We start from the raw sequence: 14,981 nt of genomic DNA on the forward strand, positions 1-14,981 counted from the left end.
ATATTCATATCATGGACTCAGATTCCCATGATGCCACAGACTGAGAGTGTAGATATTGAAATCCATCTTTGAAGACATTTGTTGTTGAATATGATTTCTACAGTAGCCTGGAGGGGACATTGGTGTAATTATCCTTAGTTTTCTTTCTGTAATCTTGTGATCTGTCTTGTCCAAGGGCGGATATTTCGACAATGAACGTAAACATTTCTTAAGAGCATCTGAAGGTGCCGCAAAAAGTACTGTTGTAATAGTTAATAATATATTAAATGTACAGAAAAGCACAGACAATACTTGTTATTAGATAGTCATTGTAGGTTTGGGTCTGCACATTTCTGGACAATAAGAAAAAGCACCACACTTGCATGCCAACATGCTAAATGTTGACAACACTACAAAACGGTGTACAGGACAGGCTATATAATGGACTATACAGTGTCCCAGTAAAATGCTAATGTTACTTTGATAGCATGCTGAAATGTATGCTAGCAGTCAGCTCAAAGCACAGCTGAGACTGAGTGAGTGCGACTAAATCCATCTTAGACTAATGAGACGGTGTAAAGCTGAGCCTTTTCTGTCTTCATACATCCAACATGGCGGTGCAGGAGCTATCACATTCATTGCTCTGTAATAGATTATTTAACAGCTCGGGAGTTGACCTCATTAAACGGCCTGTTAGGAGCCCCAGCCTCCCTGTTGCCAGATGAGCACAGCCGCTGTGTTTAATTCATCGTGGTACTTTGCAACACTTGCACAGCCACCTCTACCGTCGGTGCCACGCGAAGCCTTTCTGTCCCATGTGTCCGCTGGAAGCGGAAGCAGAGCGTTTTACTCGCAGCTCACCGGATGTCTCTGAAGCCTGGTATTCATTTGGAAACGCATGTAAATGCTTGGATTTATTCACCAACAGTTTCTGTCTTGTCCACATTAAAGGCAGTCACTACAGCGGTCTATAACTAAAACTGGTACACTTTAATAAAACATAAAATATATGATTCTCACAACAAAAACAGTAACATTAAAATGAACATGTGCCACTTCTAAAAGTGATTCCATGTCCCCAACCAACCCATGTCTGGTGGACAAAATGGTGGCCATATTTGCACCCGTCTCAAATTTGCTCAACTTTGTTTTCCATTGGCAGCCATGTCGGCGTCACCCGCGGCTTCACAAAGAGTTGGCAACCCTGCCAACCCTGCGTTAGTGACCGCGCTAACGCAACCACGCTCGCTGGCAATTAGCAAGCTAGCTAGCGCAAAGCATTTTTTAGCATTATGGACTTCGGTGTGCTACATCCTGGTGTGACCGAACCAGCCTCTGTTCGTCCTTCCAATAAAAGATATTAATACTTTTGACAATGATTTTGACTGCAGTTACGGATGCCTTTTATGTTTTCAGTTTTGAGATTTAAGCTAAAGTTCTTATCGCTTTTTTCAGATCTCTGCTCAAGCTTTATCCCAACAGTTCAGGCCTAACTCACATTTTCAGGAAGATGTAGCTTTGCATCGTGTTCCCGTAGCATCGATTCGGTGATGTGCAGGTCAAAACTCTGAATTTGTTTGAAAAGTGAAACTTTTCAAATCTTACACAGAATTGTAGTTTCACCTGATTTTCAGACTATAGTTCAGTCTGTATTTAGGACCTTCATTGTAATTTAACTGCTGGTAAAAATTCGTTGCAGCCAGACGTTTAAAAAGCTTGTCTTTGTAACCAAAATGACAGGTCGCTGGTTTTAACCCTTGATGTCTTTTGACCTGCAAATCACCGCAATCATGCTTACCGGGATGTATGTGTCATTTTCAATCATTTTTTAAAAAATGATTCAGCTTTTTTAAAAACACATACACAAACACAACTACTGTGGGGACATTTTAGCGTGCTGTTCCTGATGTGCAGAAAGTTGCAGGACTTTACGGCGGCCTGGATCCTTTCTGCTGCCGAACGTCCTGTCAGAAGACAGATTACACTTGTCAGGACCACCAGCAGAGTGTGAATAGCAGACTTAAAGCTTCATCTCAACACACACACACACACACACACACACACACTCTTATATAACACAGGTCATGCACAGTCTTACTTTCCATCACACTGAGTTTTTTGGATGCTTTAATATCCATCAGTCAGTCTGAGGGAATTTCATTTCCCACGGTTGTCATAAAACTCTGCCATGCAAACACTCTCACATGCTAACACCCTCTTTCTCTCTCTCACACACACTCTCTATCTCTGTGTCCACACACACACACACACACATTTTAATAGGCACACATGGACGACCTCTCTGGTAGCGCTGTTGAAAACTTTGTAATGTGTCCATGGTCTATATTTGTCACCGCAGCAACGCAGTCGATTCTTTTCCTCGTCAGCGTTTGAAGCCCTGCTGTAATGAGCCTGCCAGTCACAGCGCAGACTGGGATTAAAACACACAGAAGACACACTACAGATGATGATGATGATGATGGCAGCTGCCTGAGAGAGCAGAGAGGGGAGAAAGAGACAAGAGAAAGAGGAAAAGACTTCGTTTCAAGAGCTACAATATGCAACTTTTTGCCTGCAGGCAGTGAGGCGTTCTGTAAGGTGAGTCCTCCCACTCAGCCGAGAGAGCGAGGAGTCAAAGTCAGCCGGAAAAGTGTGAGCCTCCTGTCTGGCAGTGCACAAAACTGAGGAGGAAGTTACAAAAGAGAAAAAGGAAAGAAGTACATCAAATGGCTTGTACAAATCACCTCAGTTTACAGTTACAGGTTGTAGGACGTTAGTTTCCATACAAACTTAATTCTAGACAAGTCACATAAATCGTGTGATGCAGTTAACCTCAAGGTGTCACGCAAAAACTAATCGACATGGCTGCCGTTGCTATGGTGAAGGCCAAAAACCTGAACTGAAAGTACAGATCAGCTGCTGTAAAAACCAAGCACTTCTCTTTAACTGTCGCCCTAGGAAAAATATTTAGTGGTGTCGCACCACCTGTCGCCAGACATGACATCAGCAGTGGATTAATAACTCTGCTAAGGCCGTTTTCTAAGTGAGGGGGTTTTTTGGCTAGTGCCTACTTTTTAAACTTCTCACTTTTTATAATTGGGACTACGCAAACATTAATAGCAGGTCTACGACTTGAACTCGTGTTTCCTGTATGAAAGTCAAACGCGTACACGCCCATCCACCCACCTGACCTCCGCATCCTTTCTACTTACACATATCGTCAGGTGCAGAATCATCCGACGTAATTCCTCGGACACTGGGCTTGGGTATCGTGGAGTTGAGGCTTTAATCTCTTCAGTTATATTTCTAACAGCACAAGAATATGCTCAGTTAACATGTTAGCATGGCACCTTTGGCATATTAACATGCTGGTGTTTAGCACGCCTACAGGTGGTATTGAAAAGTACGATAACTTCCTACCGTGACATGTAATAACCAGCATGGTGACATGCTCACAGTGAGAATTTTGTAGAACATTGTAGCATCCAATATTTCATGTTTAGCTTAAGGGCTTTTTAGAATATTAACATGCTAATGTTAGCATGTTGACATGCTAATGTTAGCATGCTGACACGCTTCCTAATGTTCCTCCAGTACATTTTGAGTGGAAATGTAGTGGAAGAAACTGCTGAAGAACATATGTGTTACCATACTATGGTAACACATATGCAAATAAAATCAAATGAAGATCTTTGATAATTGAAAGAAATCACTTACTTGACAGTTCCAATGATCGGCAGACAAATCAGGAAAATGTCTTAATCGATCAATCAGTTAATCATATCAGTCATTTTTTAAGCAAAAAGGCCAAATATTCTCTGGTTCCAGCTTCTCGAGTGATGATTTTATGTCTCTTTGTCACATATAATAGTAAATTAAATATGTTTGGGTTTTGGACTGTTGGTCGAATAAACACATGCGGAACTTGAATACATCGTAATGGACATTTTTCACTATTTTCACCTCTCAATGACTATTAGATGCCATGAAATTTGGTTCAGGCATCATCCGTGTTCCCCAGCATGACATTGGTGACCCCCTGATTTTTCCCGTAGCGCCACTATAACGTTGACAGTTTTGTTTTTTAGTGAAATGTCTCGAGAACTTGCAAAATCACTGACATCCCCATCAGTCTCAGCCCTTTGTGTTTAGCGCTAATTAGCATATGTTAGCATGCTAAATTAAGATTGCCACTGTTGTGTAACAAAGCAGCAGTATTATATGTGTACAGGAAGTGAATATGTATCTGTAAGCGGAGCAGTGTTACCGAACACCTACTCAGTCACGTTTTCTTTAAAAGTAAGTTTTAAGATAATAAAATGGCGGTCCGTGTAAGCTGACAAACAGCCCACTCGTCACTGGTGCTGTCGTTTACTTCCAGCGCTCCGCTGTAGGTGTGAGCCTTGAACGAACAGTTTTCCTTTTGAAATCAATGAAAGCTCAATAGCTGCCTGTCTTGTGTTGGTATTCAATCACATCTGATAGATGAGTTTAAGCTCACTGCAGTTTCCCAGTGCCAGACACACACACACACACACATCATCCCTCATCTATTACATCAATATACTGTAACAAGGAATGAAGCTGATATTGCTTTCCGGTGTGTATGCTAACATGTGACGCCGCATCAATGAATGTCGATCCACCTACACTTTGATGTGCGACTGAAAAAGGCCTACGCAGTTTTCTGAAGTTGACATCTGTTCCATAAAACTGAAGTGAATTGGTGAACCGGAGCTTTCCCACCGCTGCTGTCGACACATCACAAACACTGAGGATTAGCTTGATGTACGTGAAGCTTCGCCGCACCACAAAGCTCTCCGGGGGCTGTTTCACATAGCGTGTCATGTTTCACATAGCATGTCGTGTTTCACATTGTGTGTCATGTTTCACATTGTGTGTCATGTTTCACATAGCATGTCGTGTTTCACATTGTGTGTGGTGTTCAGCGACAGTAAATCGCCGTCCTACTGATGGTGTTGTGGCGAGTAGAGCTGCAGCTTTGTCAGTCAATCTTACTGTAAATCAGTGTTTTTGCACATTTAGCTACAAATGTCAAGTCCATTATCATTTCCAGTGTCTCAAAGGGTTTCGGCTGCTGGTTTGACTGGTCTGACTCTGATCAAACACTGAATTGTGGGGACTCGACTCCCATCTGGGGAGGTTAAGCAACATTTAATTTTAGTTTTAAACAAAAAGTTACGCATATTGGGAAATACTCTAATTCACTTTAACGAGAGTTAGATGAGAAGGTCGATATCGATGTCATGTCTATGCATTAAGTACGGAGCTGGAGTCAGGATGTGGTTAGGTTAGCTTAGCATAAAGACTGGAAGCTCTCTCCAAAGTTTAACAAAACACCTGCCAGCACCCCTAAAGCTCACTGATTAATAGGCCTTAAATGTAAAAACAATTGTTTTAGGGAAGTCACGTGGTGTAACAATTTCTCGACAAACAGCTGTGTATCCATCTGCCCAGCACTTCTGTGTAGCATCTTTGGCTAGTATGGGTTGCCAGATACGGTCAGCAAACACAGGTTTTGGTCTTTGCACAGGCGCGATGGCACCAGAAACCTGGCAACCTCACGGTGAGGACAAAACTCTCACGCGTCAATGCAGGCTGTTGTTCGCCAACACATCACTCCACCTAAAACTGCATTTTCACATTTGTCTTTGTGTACAGATTTAAACAACAGGACATTTGTTAGTTTTCGTGAGCTTTAGAGAGGTTGTTTCTTAACTTTAGAGAGAGCCAAGCTAACTGTTTTTCCCTGCTTCCAGACTTGATGCTGAGCTACACCGATTGCCTCCTGGCTCGAGCTCCGTGCTCAGTAAGCGATTTGAGGGGGGACGAGGGGGTGCCGCCCCCCTTTGTTAGCAAAATGACCAAAACCCGTCCCCCTTGTTAATCTGCTCAAAAGATGCTCTGTGCTTTGTCTGGTAGCGGTCGCTTCACAGTGTCGCTTTTAATAATCGATCTCGGGCCAAACGAGACACGCTGGTCTCGAGCCGCCGGTGGGAGTCCATTCTGGATTAAAAGCTGTTCCTGCTGTCTACTTTTCTCTTTTTAGAGCAGCCATGTGAGATTATTTCTCCGACTCGCCTCGTCTCTACTCTCCCTGTGTGTGTGTGAGTGTGTGTGTGTGTGTGTGTGTGTGTGTGTGTGTGTGTGTGTGTGTGCTCACTGACTCGACTCGCGGGCCGCTAAACCCGCAGCGTCATAAAGGCTGGAAAAGCTGTGCTGGTTAAAATAGAAATGCTCCGTCAAAATGTAATAATTCTCAACAATTTATCAATATCCTCTGCAGCAGACGGGGAAGAGAGATACATTATACATTATTTAACAGTTTAGTGTATGTCCCTAATAATCAGTTCAAGGGGCAAACAAAACGTCTGAAAAAAGGCCTCGCCCTCCAGTTACTGTGTTTCCCAAAAGGTTCAACTTCCTTTAAAATGAAAATTATTTTATTTTGATAGTTTTGGAAACTCATACCTGTTAATGCCTCTAAACTGCATATTTTTTATACTGTTTTCTAACTCGTGGCAGTTGGTTGAGCCTGTTTATGTCGTTTGTTAGAACAATAAATACAATACAATGTTTCTCCGCTGCCCTCCAGGCCAGGTCTCTTTCGAAGAAGAGAATTTAATCTCGAGTAGACGTTTACCTGGTTATAAAGGAAAATCGAAATGAAATCAAAGCAGGTCACTGCATTAGAATTAAGAAAATAGTTGCTCAGAATATTTAAACTGGATTTTTATTGGAAACTGGATGAAATATTCTGAGGGTGTTTCTTGTTTTAAAGAAATTGAGAGCCTTTTGTGTGACTGTTGTGTGACTGTATCCTAATGTTAGTGCTACTCAAACCTCAGGATAAATGCATTACCACAGACTCTTTCAGCTGTTGTTACTGTATCATTCCTCCCTGATAACCTCCGCAGGACATCTGCAGCTGTCATCAAACCTTTTAAAGCTCCATAACATTGACTTTAAGACCAGTCTTTTTTTTTTTTTTTATTAAAGCACAGCTGCTAATGTTGCTGCCAACAACATTACTGCCTTCCAGCGATATCGCCGTGAGAATGAGAGGCTTTTCTTAGTCAGGAGGGATCAGCTTGGTGTTCTTGGCCGCCTGCCTTTGCATTAATATTGATAGTTTTACATTTATTGATTGACTCTTCAGAGTCAAAGGTCCACACTGGGGCCCTTTGCCTTGTCACATTTGGAAACTTGCTAGCAAAGTTTCAAACTAGATGTTGCAGCTCAGGATTCAGCAGCAGCACGGTCCGCAGGATTTCTTCCCTCATGTAAAAAGCAGATTTGAACCCAGAGACAAACTGCTCATTTTCAAGCAATATCCTGTTTTCAGCTCTCCATATAACAGTTTTATACTAAACATAATCTTTCACTTTTATTCCTGCCTGTTGAGTCTTATCACTCTTGAAAATAATGTATCTATATATATTTTTAAGAATAACTTGAAAGAAAAGAAATGAATGTAAGTAAGCAAAGTGTAAGAGAGTAAGTGTAGAGTACTCCAAATGTTGTTGGCGTTTTCCTCATTACATGTCATATTCAAAAAGAAACCGTGTTCCTGGCTGAGGTTGATGCTCTGTTATCTAGTTTCCATTTGTCACAGGAGGATTGAGGAATGCAGGATGTGTGCATAGTGTCTGACATCTGTAGAGGAGTGAATGATGAAGGTTATGCAGGATTGCAGTTGGTAATTACCAGAGGACAGCAGGGAGGAGATGTGACTCGGCTTGTAATGGAGATGAATGTGGGGAAGCAAAGGATTGTCTGTTTGAGGGGTAGAAGCAGGATAAACTACATTAAATGATAAAAACACATTACTTGATTGAGTATTTGATTTCGAAGCTCCAGCGATGAATGAAAGTGTCCCGACACAGCCAGTCTCCTCTGTCTCTGTGTGTCTGTCTGGGCGTGGCTCCCCCGGTTCCTCCCATCACCTGACTCTGACGCTGCAGTCTTCGCCAGATCATCAGCTTACCTTCGGCTCATGTCAAGTATCTTGCTTTGTTTTCCTTGCTTCGTGTGTTTAGACCCAAGTGTAACTCGCTGTCTTCCTGTGTTCAGGTCCACCTCATCTCTGGAAGTTTCCTGCCCGCCCGCCTCGCTCTCAGCCTCGCCTAGACGGACCCCGGTCTACACCTGCTCTGCTCCCTCCACGCCGGTTTCTCCTGTCTGCTCACGGATCCACCATCACCGATCGCGCCGTCGTACTCACTACCGGCTCCCGAGATAAAACGGTGTTCACTTCCTGCTAATCTCTCTGAGTCTGCATTTTGGGTCCAGCTCTGTCTGTCTGTGTATCGTAACAGAAAGGCAAGTTTAAAACCAAATCACCATTTAACTAACCTGTCGGTCACTCTTAAAATACATAAACACCTGCTCAGCAGCGAGCAGCAGCCAGACGCAGTCGAGAGCAGCTGGTGAACGTAGCGGAGCATCTAGCTGCTAAAGAGCCAGATGTTTCCCTCAGCAGCTGCTGGAGACCAAACACAGAGCTGACGGAGAGAAGACCGGGCCGACGTCCATCAGGAGACACCGACACGATGAACGGTCATTTTGTTCCGTAACTGCTCGATGTGTAACTAAGCAACTGTTTGCTCACCATATCAATTTAAAAGGTGATGATATGTCAGAGTCGTGTTCACAACTTGTTGCCGCTGCCCCCAAGTGGCCAAAAACATCAGTTTTTGCAGGTTTAATGGGGACCTCTGCCACTGGTGCATTAAGTAAAAAGGTACGGTTGAAATTGCCAGAAACTACTTAACATATGTTCTCCGTATCGTAAATTGTGTCGCTGTATCTGGTTCTCCTATACCTTCAAAAGAAAATAATTTACACCAAGAAACTGTCACCAAAGCCTCCACTTGGCTACGCGAGTCATGTAATGGACTGATACGCTAGGAATGGCACTAACGGAGAGAGAATATTGGACTGACTTTCAGCAGATGGCCAGAAACACGACTCCACATCAATGTTAATGTCGCTCCGTCACTGGATATGTAAATAAGCAACTGTTTGCTGACAAGTTCATACCATATCAACTTAAAAGTTGAAGATATGTCAATGTTGTGTTCTCAAACTGTTTCTGCTGCCCACCGGTGGCCAAAAGGTTCAAATCTGGTACAGACATATGGTCCCCTAAAGAGTCACTTGCTGATCCCGTAGCAACAGGTCAACATTCGAATGTGGCCAACACTGAATGACGCAGTACCTGTCAGGCTGCTAACTGTAAAACCGCTCATGTTAACATGCTAGCACTATTCATAGCATGATGAACATTAGCTTGTTAACATTCTAACAGTGAGTTGTCGTTTTTACACTTTTTAGTGTGGATTAACCAAAGATATAACATGTTGATTAGTGAGATTCAGAGGTGTTGCTAGTTAATATTTAAATCTTTATATAAACTACATTAGACAATAAGGAAATGCTGTCCTTTATTCAACTTGGATGTTGCACTATGTACTTAAATGTTAATCGTAACCTCTGTACCAAACAATACATGCTAAATGTTAGCGTGTTAACAAGCCAAAGGTAGCATGGCTCATCTGTACGGCGCTTAATGCTAACATAGATTGCTTTAAATGTCCTAAAATGGCCACCGTACAAAGGATAAACCCTTTTGATTTAGGAACCAATATGGCCTTTTCCTCTTGCTACATTAGCAAAGTTGCCTCTAAAGTTTACATGCATCCAACAGTTTTGTATTCTGGTGTTTCGCCTAATGACCTTTACAGCCTCCTTTGCTCAGACGTTAATGAGGCTGTCTTTAAATATAGTTTTTTATTTTACCTTCACATCTCTGAAATGGAGAGCTGCGAGGAGAAATCATGAGAAGCTGAGAATGTTTCCTCTACAAACATTTGTCTTTAACTCCAGTTAATGAGTATTTGTTCTCTAGTAGTACTGGGTTTTTTTGCAAGTTTTCGTCAGATCCCAGCAGGTCTGTGAACGTCGACTAAAAATAAGTCATCAGCAGCAGCAGGAAGAAGTCGAGTTCGGCTGTGAAATGTCAACTCTGACCTGCTGAGAATTGAGAGGAGGAGGAATGGAAGGCATCCGCACAAGTAACAGCCCTTTAAAATGGAAACCTTGTTTTTTCTGACACTGCAAGGTTATTGTGTGTGTTTGTGTGTAATTTCAGAGGCAGCATTGTGTCTAACACCATCCGCTCTCACACTGCTCCCAGCAGGGCGCAACAGTTCCTGCAAACACGTTTTCAAAGACGTGACTGACATGAAAACAACAGCAATATAAACAGTAAAACACCGTTACACTATATTTTATTTACACAGTATTTATAATGTCTATGACTTACACCATGCTTTTTGGACTTGTCGTGTGAGCAGATGACAAGTCTGTTGATATGAAAAGACCCACTCACCGTCCTGCTGCCAGAAATACTCACTAGAGCAACAAATGTGTATTGATCCGCCGCTGAAAATAGTCCCCAACAAACGCGCTATTTCCTCCTGTTTGAGTAACCTTTGCTAAAAAACACAGTGGCCAGCTGTTTTAGGAAATTATAGTCTTAAAAAAAAAATTAAACTATATATTTGTGAGCCGTTTTAAAGATTTACTTCTTCAGTGAGAACAAATGGGCTTGGGACTCAGTGACTCAGACAGGGTAGGGAAGTCAGGAAGTATCGAGATATGGACTAACAACATTGTTGGGTTTTGTCTTTTCATGGGATTTACAACATCATATCTAATCATAAATGTAAAGTCAAGTCAGTTTTATTCACACATCCCAAAATCACAAATCTGCCTCAAAGTACTTTACAACAATATGCGGCACCCTCTGTCCTTAGATTCGTAAGAGAAAACTCGACCTCCTTGTGGAGAATCTGCAGCCTACTAAATGTGAGCTGTGAGTTTGTATCACAATTAGGAAAGGATCAAATATACAACCTTCACACAAGGTCAAATATGATACATTTATTTCTGCTTGGACAGCCGGGCTCATCACAGCGGACTGAAGCAGAGTACTAACGACACTGCAGCACCTGGTGCCGAACTGCTCTGCTCCACTTCTACAATTAGTTATAGATGCAAAAGGTTTGTTTGTGTGGTAAATACGGCAAGATGTTAGAACTTTTGTCCAGTTTGTCCTTGGGATGGTGTTGTCTCATTTCTGTACGTCTAACTTTATTTGTGCAGCCATTAATCACAGTGACAGCATCAAACAGCTGCATAACAGCCACATTATGAGACAATAAATGAAGACGACAAAGAACAACTGTTGGGCTACAGAACTCCCAGAAAAACTTCATTAGGAAACAAGTAAAAAGTGTGAAATCTCCAGGGTGGGGGAGGGGACATGTTTGATAGTTTGTAACCTTAAATTACTTAATTTCTACACAAAAAAACTGTTAATACATGCTTTTGAATTACTAATTTGTGCATCTAAAGTTTTTTTTTAAATTACCCCTGACACCTGCTGAGTTCTGTAAATATAATATTACAAAAAAATATATATTACATATATATTATGACTGTATGACTGAGTTTTGTCAGTCGAATCAGATTTGGCTGTTCAATCCGACTATTCGACTATTGAAGTGCTAGATTTTTGAACAAGGTTCGGCGGGATGTTCAGCGTGACAGCGATGTTCACGTAATATAGTAAACACAAGCCAAGTTAGCCCTCCGAGCTAATGTGTGCTAACTACGCTAATGACAGATCGGAAATGTGCAACAGCATTTTTTTGCAGACACTAGATATCAAAAACTATATCGTATTAAGTTGCTGTGAGCTGTAAATTCGCCACTTCTAAGCAGAAGATAACGTTATGTGCAGCTGCCTCCTGCTCACTCAGACTCACCCTGGGTTTGGGTCCGCAGCCGCCTGCACCCGCCTGCACCCGCCTGCACCCGCCGCAGAAATCTTCACCCAGCGGATGGGACGATTCGACGTAGTGGAATGATTTTACCCCAGAGAGCAGCACGACTGCTCGACTTGAGGAATCTCAGTCGACCGAGGGTCCACCAAGTGATGATTCGAATTTTCGACTTTCAGGAAGCAGCCCCAATTTATATATATATATATATATATATATATATATATATATATATATATATATATATATATATATATATAATTACTTTAGTTAGTTTCTAATGAATCATTCTGTCAACCAACAAGGACAGTCATTTTATTACTGTTTTTACCTTTAATCATTCTGTCACAGTATGTTTCCTATCAGTGGTAGAATCTCATTTGGGAGGAAATTCCCCGTGTTTCCATTAGATATTAAAGCATTAAAGCAGGTTTACTGACGGAGTTAATGGAAGGTAATCATCTTCATCCCCTTGACACTCGGTACGAAAACCAATCACGTCCTTAAACACTTCAGACTAATCAAATATTCGGCTGGTTTGCCTTTGGTTTAAATAGATTAACATAAATTAGGAAAATCTCTCGATAGCTTTGGTTTAAGGTGTTAAAAGACAAATTAATTACAGGCAGTGATGTCACACAGTCATGTTGTTTACAAGCCTGATTATCCGAGTGCCTGCCTGAGCTCCGCTAAGGAGACATCTTTCAAGAGTCGTACTAAGGAATTGTGGGTGTTTAAGGCGAGGGACGAGAGCAAATGGACAACATGGGCACACACACATTGTTAGATGCTTCTGCTCAATGCTAAATTGCCAGTTGTTTTACCCGTCCTCATCCCAGTGTTTTTAAAGTTTGGCATTATTGTGTTGGAAAATGCAGAATAAGAATTTTATAAATGGCTGACATAAGGCTTAAGCATAACAGACATTTTGACTTAACACTTGTGCTTTTCCTATGTCAAATAACTACAACTATATTAACAAGTGTCCCTGTAAACCGTGAGCCAGCATGCGCAGTATCAGGACTCTGAAGGAGCTAAATTGAATTCAACCATCATTCAAGTTATTATTTACACCGTGCCAGTTGCTTAACCATAGTTCATGCATTCATCCATGCATTCATTCCTTTTCCTTTTTTGAACCAGGTAAATATCTCGTTGACATTAAAATCTGTTTCTCAAGAGAGAACACTTTTACCGCAATAAATACAAACAATACAAACAGACCAAGACAACTGTCACACGCTACAAAAGAGTACGCGCAATATCCAGATAAAAGAATATAGACAAATAAACAGGTATGATTTCCCCAAACTATCTAAAGGGTAAAAACTAAATAAAATCTAGTTTTTTTGGGACTTTTCTAAGCTTTCTAAGTTAATAGTGTTAACCTTACCCCAGTTTGCACTGAACTTAATCTGAAGTTTAGAAAATCTGTCCAATATTGACGGTCTGTCTGGTGAAAGAGTTGGAATCCATAAAACAAGACTTTTTCTTTTGCATCTTCCGATTCAGGAAATGATTCTGTGAAATGTAGTTTATCCAGCCGTCCGCACCAGAACAACGGCCCCAATAGGCCCGCTGTGAGAGCAGCTTATTACGACCCCGTGACCTCTAGTGGCCGTAGCAATTATGACGGGAGAAAAGAAGGAAGTCAGACGAGCTAGTATAAGGAGCAACAAAGTCCACGTTATGAGGTGGTTGGGTCAAACAAACACAGGCCTTTCATCCAGGAGCCCAGGGTTCGTGTCCCGTGTGAAACCAAGTCAACGTTGACTAGTTTTAAGTTAAATAACGTTACATAGTCATGTAACTTGCACAGCTTATTTGAACCCAAACTATGATCTTTTCCTACTTAAACAAGTAGTTTTGTTGCCTAAAGCTAACCAAACTGCGACCGTTTAACGTCACGTGACTTACTTAACGTACCTAACTTCCCAACGGTCATGTTTGTCGTTTCGGGAGTCACTGACACTCGACCTATTCTGTCGTTCAGGTATGAGGACGTGTTGAGTAAATCGCTGTCTAACAGAAGACAGGACAGGCTGAGGGGGAAGAACTGCGTGAGAGCGTTTCTGATGTTCACTGATTAAATCCATCTGTTCTTCTCTGCTGCACTGGAAGAATAACCCATGCTAATGCTAATGGCTGATCCAGGATGAATGCATGAAGTTGGACTTGTACATCAGGTCGCTGATTTCCCAGTGGGAGCATTAAAGTTTCGTCTCCACCACATTAAAACAGCATGGTGGGGGATTGTCCATCCCGTATCCGTGTTAGACTGTCTTTCCAAAGTCAGGAACGTGTCGCCTGAAAATGATTACATCTCGCGTAGTTTTAACTGCACACCGCCTTCCTTCTTCTCCTGGTCTCGCTCTCATCTGATGATCACAATAATTCACCTTGTCCTCCGCTGCTCCCTCTGGACATAATTTCTCCCCCTCGTTGTATCTCTCTCCACTCTCTTTCCTCCTCTGCTTTTCCATCTTCGCCACTTTTCTGACTTCTGTCCTTTCTCCTTCCACTGTCATTTTTTGTCATTTCTCCTCCCTCATTACAGTCCTCGAGGAGGTGCATCCATCCTTCCATCCTCAGTTTTCCCCATGATTCCCTTTGATCCCTCCATCATTATGTTAATGTTAACTTTCCTTCCATCCGTTTATCCGTCCATTGCTCCCTTTAGGTTTCTTAGCCAGTGAAAAGACTACAGACATAAAAAATACACATAACCCCCCTCTGCAGGCTGTCGGAACAGGTGTGTATAGGTGTGTGTGTGTGTGTGTGTGTGTGTGTGTGTGTGTGTGTCAGAAATACAGTATGTATTTGTGGCATTCAGGGGTAGAAAAAGCTGTGACTTACAGCTGATGTGTCACAAAACCAGGAGCACACGTTACAAGCTGAAATCCTCAGAGACTGTGTGTGTGTGTGTGTGTGTGTGTGTGTGTGTGTGTGTGTGTGTGCGAGCGAGGAGCAATTTCTCCCATCCTCCACTTCCCGTTTCATCCTTTTAGCCCCTCCCCTCTTTCTACTTCTTTCTGTATCCAAGCACCAGCGATGTAGGGGCCCAGCTATTAGTGCGTGGATTATTACCCATGTTAACCAAAAGGGGCTCAGTAGTAAAGTCAAATTATGAAA

The 14,981-nt window shown here is 42.0% G+C and overlaps 1 long non-coding RNA gene across 1 annotated transcript in view; it reads right to left on the reverse strand.

The window, feature by feature from the left end:
- Positions 1 to 1,189: 1,189 nt before the first annotated feature.
- Positions 1,190 to 14,981, reverse strand: part of LOC122870342 — a 53,075-nt gene continuing 39,283 nt past the window's right edge. Inside the window, exons 3-6 of the long non-coding RNA XR_006376548.1 lie at positions 7,831 to 8,302; positions 3,192 to 3,285; positions 2,278 to 2,469; positions 1,190 to 1,943 (exon numbers count right to left, since the gene is read on the reverse strand). This is a non-coding gene — a long non-coding RNA (uncharacterized LOC122870342). The remainder of the gene's footprint in view (positions 1,944 to 2,277; positions 2,470 to 3,191; positions 3,286 to 7,830; positions 8,303 to 14,981) is intronic.

Source organism: Siniperca chuatsi, linkage group LG22 (assembly GCF_020085105.1).
Source record: "Siniperca chuatsi isolate FFG_IHB_CAS linkage group LG22, ASM2008510v1, whole genome shotgun sequence".
NCBI classification, from domain to species: Eukaryota; Metazoa; Chordata; class Actinopteri; order Centrarchiformes; family Sinipercidae; genus Siniperca; species Siniperca chuatsi.